Below are 7,838 nucleotides of genomic sequence, written 5' to 3'. Positions count from 1 at the left end.
ATATAGGAGGTATCCGATGTGTTTGTAAGGAACTCAGTGAAGTTTTTCCAAACTACTTAATGCTAAAAAAATAATAAACTACTGAACGAGAAAAAACAGAAAATAGGGTTTTATATGCAGTGCTGTACCGTGCAAAAGTTTGATGCAGCTGTGGAAAAAATGCTGGAAAATAAGAAGGTTTCAAAAATAGAAGCGGTAATGGTTTATTTTTATCAATTAACAAAATGCAAAGTGTATAAACAAAAGATGGATAGGTGATGATTGCTGGTTGTCAACCACTGGGACCACCATTCACCTGATGAAAGAAGGTCTTTGGTGTGTGGCGCCCCTGCTGCGCAAGAGTGCCACAGATCATAGAGGGGTGCATGGACGGATTCCTTCACAAGAGGCCCTCGCAGCATACACACACCTCCACCTTCCACCTCAGACCACCAGAGGGAGCCGTTAGGAATATAAATATGGAAGGTGGAGCTAGGCAGTTCAGTCTGGAGAACAGTTTCCTCAGGAGACAGAGCTAGTTCCAGTCTGAAAGAATCCAGTCTGTAGAAGGAAGCCTGTTGAGAGAAGCTCCTGCAGAATCCATCCTGCAGTGGAGCACAGTCCAGACTCAGAGAGCTCAGGTTAGTGAGCCCAAGGCGTGCCGACGTCATAAGAGTGGTGAAGAGTAGCGAGGCCTACTGCCAGTGTGAAGCCTAGTGAGGGCCCCAAGCGTGGCAGAAGGCAAGTGGAGTAAGCGAGCTACGTAGGGGGCAGAGGAGCTTAACCAGCTCACCCCACAAGCATTTACCGGACACCGGGTCCGCGTCTGCAAGGATCTCTAGGACCAGCAGAAACAACCGGAATCCCTGGCGAACTACATGTCCCAGTAACACCAAAAGCTGACTGTAATACCAGGGTCAGGAATCACTGAGGCCCAAATCACTGAGGCCCAAGAGACCAGGGAGTATGAACTGCAAAAGAAGGCCCTACCACCAGGTCAGCCGGTGCAAGACAGAGACCAAGTTAGGCCTAGCTCTAGGCAGGTCATAAACTTAACAGGAAAAGGCAAGAAACAGGAGGCCCCACACACGCTCACTGGGGAGAGTCCTGAAATGCACCCTTCACCCTACAGTGCCCTGGATTGTGCCTGAAACACCACAAGTAAAGGTACTGAAGTGAACTGTCGTGTGTGTGCCTATTCTTCCTCTGACCCGGCTGGGTCCCCTCGGTCCTGCATCCCTTCTCTTACTCTGCCGTGAGGCCCCGCTCCACCTGTGGGGAGACGCACCATCTAAACTGCCTGATCATTGGCCTCAGAGGACTGTAGCAGCGCTGGTGATCCTCACCAGACACCACAGGTGGCGTCACAAACTCTTTCTTATCCCATACACCTTTTCCCCAATTCCCCCTTGCTTTTTAAGAGTGACCCCAGGGTACGGCCTCGGGAGCCGGCCACCGTGGCATCCCCAAAAACTAACAGCAAGGCCCGGGCGCCGAGTCCCCATCCCTTGGGGACTCAGGTGCTCTATTTGAATAGAGCAATGATCACTTTAACCAAGTGTAGACCTGTTAAGAAAAGGGTACTGGTTGTGTGGATGAGATCCTGTTCAGAATAACTATCGATGGCACCGAGAAATACATTTCTTCCTTCCAGAGCTACTTTGCGTAATTTTCCAATGGTTATTTATTTACAGTCATATGAAAAAGTTTGGGCACCCCTATTAATCTTAAGCTTAATGTTTTATAAAAATTGGTGTTTTTGCAACAGCTATTTCAGTTTGATATATGTAATAACTGTTGGATACAGTAATGTTTCTGCCTTGAAATGAGGTTTATTGTACTAACAGAAAATGTGCAATCTGCATTCAAACAAAATTTGACAGGTGCATAAGTATGGGCACCTCACCAGAAAAGTGACATTAATATTTAGTAGATCCTCCTTTTGCAAAAATAACAGCCTCTAGTCGCTTCCTGTAGCTTTTAATGAGTTCCTGGATCCTGGATGAAGGTATTTTTGACCATTCCTCTTTACAAAACAATTCCAGTTCAGTTAAGTTTGATGGTCACCGAGCATGGACAGCCTCTTCAAATGATCCCACAGATGTTCAATGATATTCAGGTCTGGGGACTGGGATGGCCATTTCAGAACATTGTAATTGTTCCTCTGCATGAATGCCTGAGTAGATTTGGAGCGGTGTTTTGGATCATTGTCTTGCTGAAAGATCCATCCACTGCGTAACTTCAACTTTATCACTGATTCTTGAACACTATTGCCAAGAATCTGCTGATACTGAGTGGAATCCATGCGTCCCTCAACTTTAACAAGATTCCCAGTGCCGGCATTGACCACACAGCCCCAAAGCATGATGGAACCTCCACCAAATTTTACTGTGGGTAGCAAGTGTTTTTCTTGGAATGCTGTGTTTTTTTGCCACCATGCATAACGCCTTTTTGTATGACCAAACAACTCAATCTTGGTTTCATCAGTCCACAGGACCTTCTTCCAAAAAGAAATAGGCTTCTTCAAATGTGCTTTTGCATACCTCAGCCGACTCTGTTTGTGCGTACTTGCAGAAACGGCTTCTTTCGCATCATTCTCCCATACAGCTTCTCCTTGTGCAAAGTGCGTTGTATAGTTGACCGATGCACAATGACACCATCTGCAGCAAGTTGATGCTGCAGCTTTCTGGAGGTGGTCTGAGGATTGTCCTTGACTGATCTCACCATTCTTCTTCTCTGCCTTTCTGATGTTTTTCTTGTCCTGACACTTCTGGCCTTAACAAGAACTGTCCCTATGTTCTTCCATTTCCTTACTATGTTCCTCACAGTGGAACTGACAGGTTAAATCTCTGAGACAGCTTTTTGTATCCTTCCCCTGAACAACTATGTTGAATAATCTTTGTTTTCAGATCATTTGACAGTTGTTTTGAGGAGCCCATGATGCCACTCTTCAGAGGAGATTCAAACAGGAGAACAACTTGCAAGTGGCCACTTTAAGTAGCTTTTCTCATGATTGCATACACCTGGCTATAAAGTTCAAAGCTCAATGAGGTTACAAAACCAAAAAAAGTGCTTTAGTAAGTCAGTAAAAAGTAGGCAGGAGTATTTAAAACAAGAAAATGATAAGGGTGCCCATACTTATGCAGCGGTCAAATTTTGTTTGAATGCAGATTGCACATTTTCTGTTAGCACAATAAACCTCATTTCAAGGCAGAAACATTACTGTGTCCAACAGTTATTACATATATCAAACTGAAATAGCTGTTGCAAAAACACCAATTTTTATAAAACATTAAGCTTAAGATTAATAGGGGTGCCCAAACTTTTTCATATGACTGTATTTACTGATCTTCATCTTGATCTCGAGCCTTGGCGACTTGATTGATGAATGATTTGTAGGAAGATTGATCTTGTGCAAGCCAAGATAGGTTCACCATGGTCTTGTCTGCTGTTATCTTAATAGTATCAGGTTGCTGGTCTTCATCTTCGCCTTGTTCCTTCTATTCTTCTGACCATGATGTCCTTCTCCAGTGTTTGCTTTCGTATGATGTGAATCGTAGCATGGAGATCCTTGCTTCCAGTGACATGTCTGGCTTGATTTGTTCCAAAATTGATTTATTTGTTCTTCTTGCCTTCCATGGTACTGATAACATCCTTCTCCAGCACCACATTTCGAAGGCGTTGATTCTTCTTCTGTCTTCTTTCTTTATCGTTCAGGTTTTGCATCCATATGTTACTAAAGAAAAGACCAAACTATGTACGAACTGTGTCCTCTTCGCCAGTGAAATGTTCCTCGATTTGAAGACCTTGTCAAGTGACTTCATTGTTGATTTGCACATAGCTATTACCTATTGATTTCCGGTGTCATCGCTGCATCTTGAGTGATCATTGATCGAGTAGGTTGAAGTCCTTTACAACTTCCAGTTCGTCGCTGTCCATCTCAGATGTGTCCCGGTCGCACCTGGCAGTGGTCAATATCTTTATATTCTTTGTATTGAGTAGGAGTCCCATGTTGTAGCTTTCCATCTTGACTCTCCTTAATAAGTCCTTCATTCCATCTATGCTTGTTGCTAGCAATGTTGTGTCGTCTGCATATTTAAGATTGTTGATGCTTCGTCCAACAATTTGATTCCTTCTTCTTTTTCAGCGAGTCCAGCTTTCCTTTCCGATGGTGAATTGCTCCAACAGACCCCGTACACCAGCTAGATCTCTTCAATAAGAAACGCCAAAGAGCTGCATCCATTCTTGAAAACAGGAGTAGAGCAACATTTTTAGAGTCCATCAAGGCCAAAATTATCCAACAATTGAGCTTCATCCCCAAACACATTATTTTCCACATGGGCATCCAGTACTTCCATGACACGTTTCATGTACACTTTTCTATTACACTCTCCGCAGGATTTTTTTCGGCATTTTACTAAAACCAAACGTTACGTTAACAAAAAAAACATATTCCTCATTTTAATATTTACAGTATTTCTGCAGGAGAATTTGTCACACATAAGTCTAAGGGACATTAGGTCACAATCCAGCTCTCCGAAATGTGAGGGAAATTACTCTTGTTACCGAGATTGTGAAATGTCAATGGTAATGACTGTGTCTTAATAGGAACGTAAATGCTAAAATCTGTGGAGGATGCCGAAAATAATGAGTCACTCCGAGCAGAATCTAAACCTTCTATTCTCCTACCAGAATACAGCAGCGTATAGCAGAGCATATGGAAACCCAAGAAACTGATGCACGGGTGTAGCTATAGGGCGGGCAGAAGAAGCAGTGGAGGAGTGGAGGGAGCCCACCTGTCTAGGTCTAGCATCCTTCTTATCTCCCGTGTAATTTGATGTATTCTTATGCAGAGTAGAAGACCCAGGTTAATACATTCCATCGGCGAGCTTCATATACTCGTATGCATGTCATTTATTGCAAGTATAGTGCCTTTAAATTCCTACTGCAGATTTATTGTAAGATATATTGTGGTTTGCAAAAGTGCCAAAAAAGTGGTCAGTCACTGCACGATCAGTGGATTTATCCACGAGAAGCTGTGGACAACCAGATATTTTCCCTACAGCGGCCACTGATGGTAGAGCGTAGTAATACATGCCATGCATTCAATAGAGTGTAATACAAGGGCAACTTGGGTCGTCAGAACAGGATCTTCTCTTTCAGCTGATAAATGGGGTCCCAAGAAGAATAGCCCCTTCTATGATGTCCATATGTCCTAAAAACCTATGAAAAAAAGATTGGTGCCAATATTTTAAGTTATAGGATAAGGAATAACTTACTGATCTCTCGTGGTCTGACCATATAGACCCCCATTGATCTGGAGATAGTGTTGTACTTGGCAATCTCAGATAGTCCTATAGAGAATAAATGGAGCAAGGTATATATGTTATATGTCCATTCTATTCAGATACAGCTCTGTATAGCCCCTTCTGGAATTCTGGGTCTTGACTTACGCTCAACTGAGACATGGCTCTACAGTGTCCCCTTCTCGGGATTGGTGGGGGTCCCAGCAATCACTCAACTTCCGCTCTATTAAGGCATGGCTCTGTATTGACCCCTTCTTGGGATTGGTGGGAGTCTTAGCATTTGCTCAACTTCCGCTCTATTGAGGCATGGCTCTGTATAGACCTCTTTTTGGGATTGGTAGGGATCTTAACATTTGCTCAGCTTCCGCTCTGTTGAGGCATAGCTCTGTATAGACCACTTCTTGATATTGGTGGGGGTCCTAGCATTTGCTCAACTTCCACTCTATTGAGGCATGGCTCTGTATAGACCACTACTCGATATTGGTGGGGGTACCAGCGTTTGCTCAACTTCCGCTCTACTGAAGCATGGCTCTGCATAGAACCCTTTTTGGGATTGGTCGGGATTCCAACATTTGCTCAACTTCCGCTCTATTGAGGCATGGCTCTGTATAGACCACTTCTTGTATTAGTGGGGGTCCCAGTGTTTGCTCAACTTCCGCTCTATTAAGGCATGGCATGGCTCTGCATAGACCCCTTCTTGGGATTGGTGGGAATACCAGCATTTTCTCAACTTCCACTCTATAGAGGCATGGATCTGCAGGTATCCCTTGTTGGGATTGAAGAAGGTCCCAGTGGTTGCTTGACCTCGGCTCTATTCAGATGTATCTCAGCATAGCCCCTTCTTGGAATTGGTGAAGATCCAAGCAACTTTTTGAGCTATGCTCTATTCAGGCATGCCTCTGCAGAGCCACATTTTTGAGATCAGTGGGGGTCCTGGTGGCTACTAAACCTGGTGGCTACATCTCTATTTAGAGATGGTTCTGCAGAGTCCCATTTTCAGGATCATGGAGGTTGCAGTCGTAGTTCAATCTCCGCTCTTTTCAGTGAGGGCTCAGCAAAGTCCACCCAGATGTTGCCCTGGTAAGTTGGATGTAAATGCAGCTCCTCAGTACTGGAAGAAAACATCGATAACCACCGAGCCACCATATTATTGCAGGCTTAAAAAAAAATGCAAACAAGCAAGGAAACGGTCACCATACAAGAGGGACATCTGCTTTTTGTATCCGACTAACACTTTTAGCAGGAGAGTATAGAAATGATGGATGATTCCCAGGACTGTATTAACATTGCTGTTACCTATAGATTGCATTCAGCAGCTGTTTCCTGACAAGTACAGAACATCTCCAGACGTCTCCCTGTGATATGAGCAACAGGATTTGTCCTGCATCCACAGTATGACAGTAAGATTTGGCTGGGTCTCTGGCTGATCACTAATATCTTCCTATCTCTAGTAATACAGCATGATGCCAGAATAATCGCGAAATATCAGAAAAATAATACGCCCATATAGTTTGTTAAATGGCGCTATACAGTACTGCTGCAAAAAGAATACACTGTACAGTGCAAAACTAGAAGTGCCATACAATGTCCACATCAATACTGCCATATAATGCTCAAATAATACAACATTCATTAACCAAATCAGGCTTTCAATCAGTTTATTAAAAGGAAAAGTAAGTAAGTATGCAAAGTAACTTGTCACAACCAAACCAAAGATCCATCTGTAGACTGCTCTGTTTCAGGACTTTCGCCCCTCATCAGTACAAAGCACATCATTGATTGGTTGAAAATGATGCCAAGTATTGCCCCATGCATACAAGTCCAGTCGTTATCAATGGGCTGCCATGGAATGGGCTTCATAAGAGACTGTCATTTTAGCTATATACTGTAATACTGCAGTGGATTGAACAGCGATCAAGTCCCCTAAGAAAGCTAAAAAAAAGTCAAAACAAAAAAAAAAAACATTTTTAAAAAATATTAAAAACCTACAAATTCTGATCACCCCTCTTTTCCGACAATAAAAACAAAGGAATTAAAAAAATAAATCAACATATTTGGTATTGTCCAGTTTTTAAAAGTCTGATTTTATCAAATTCTAAAATTCTTTAAAGGGAATCTCTCAGTAGGTTTTTGCTATGCAATCTGAGAGCAGTATGATGTAGAGACAGAGACCCTGATTCCAGCGATGTGTCACTTACTGGACTGCTTGGTGTAGTTTTAACAGAATCCCTGTTTTCTTTGCTGTATACAGTACAGACCAAAAGTTTGGACACACCTTCTCATTTAAAGATTTTTCTGTATTTTCATGACTATGAAAATTGTACATTCACACTGAAGGCATCAAAACTATGAATTAACACATGTGGAATTATATACTTAACAAAAAAAGTGTGAAACAACTGAAAATATGTCTTATATTCTAGGTTCTTCAAAGTAGCCACCTTTTGCTTTGATGACTGCTTTGCACACTCTTGGCATTCTCTTGATGAGCTTCAAGAGGTAGTCACCGGAAATGGTTTTCACTTCACAGGTGTGCCCCGTCAGGTTTAATAA

At 42.7% G+C, this 7,838-nt stretch overlaps 1 long non-coding RNA gene across 1 annotated transcript; it reads left to right on the top strand.

Annotated features, from left to right (window-relative positions):
- The first annotated feature begins 483 nt into the window (after nucleotides 1-483).
- LOC141169418 (uncharacterized) lies at nucleotides 484-7,285 on the top strand. The gene is made up of 3 exons (XR_012252293.1): nucleotides 484-1,146; nucleotides 3,697-3,875; nucleotides 4,127-7,285. It is a non-coding gene; the product is annotated as an uncharacterized lncRNA (long non-coding RNA).
- The last annotated feature ends 553 nt before the right edge of the window (nucleotides 7,286-7,838 follow it).

The sequence above is a fragment of the Phyllobates terribilis genome, unplaced genomic scaffold, assembly GCF_046119375.1.
Source record: "Phyllobates terribilis strain yellow unplaced genomic scaffold, ASM4611937v1 Scaffold_1__5_contigs__length_1240528914, whole genome shotgun sequence".
In the NCBI taxonomy this organism is placed as follows: Eukaryota; Metazoa; Chordata; class Amphibia; order Anura; family Dendrobatidae; genus Phyllobates; species Phyllobates terribilis.
The sequence above is the reverse complement of the archived record's forward strand: the minus strand, read 5'-3'. Positions and strand labels throughout refer to the sequence as shown.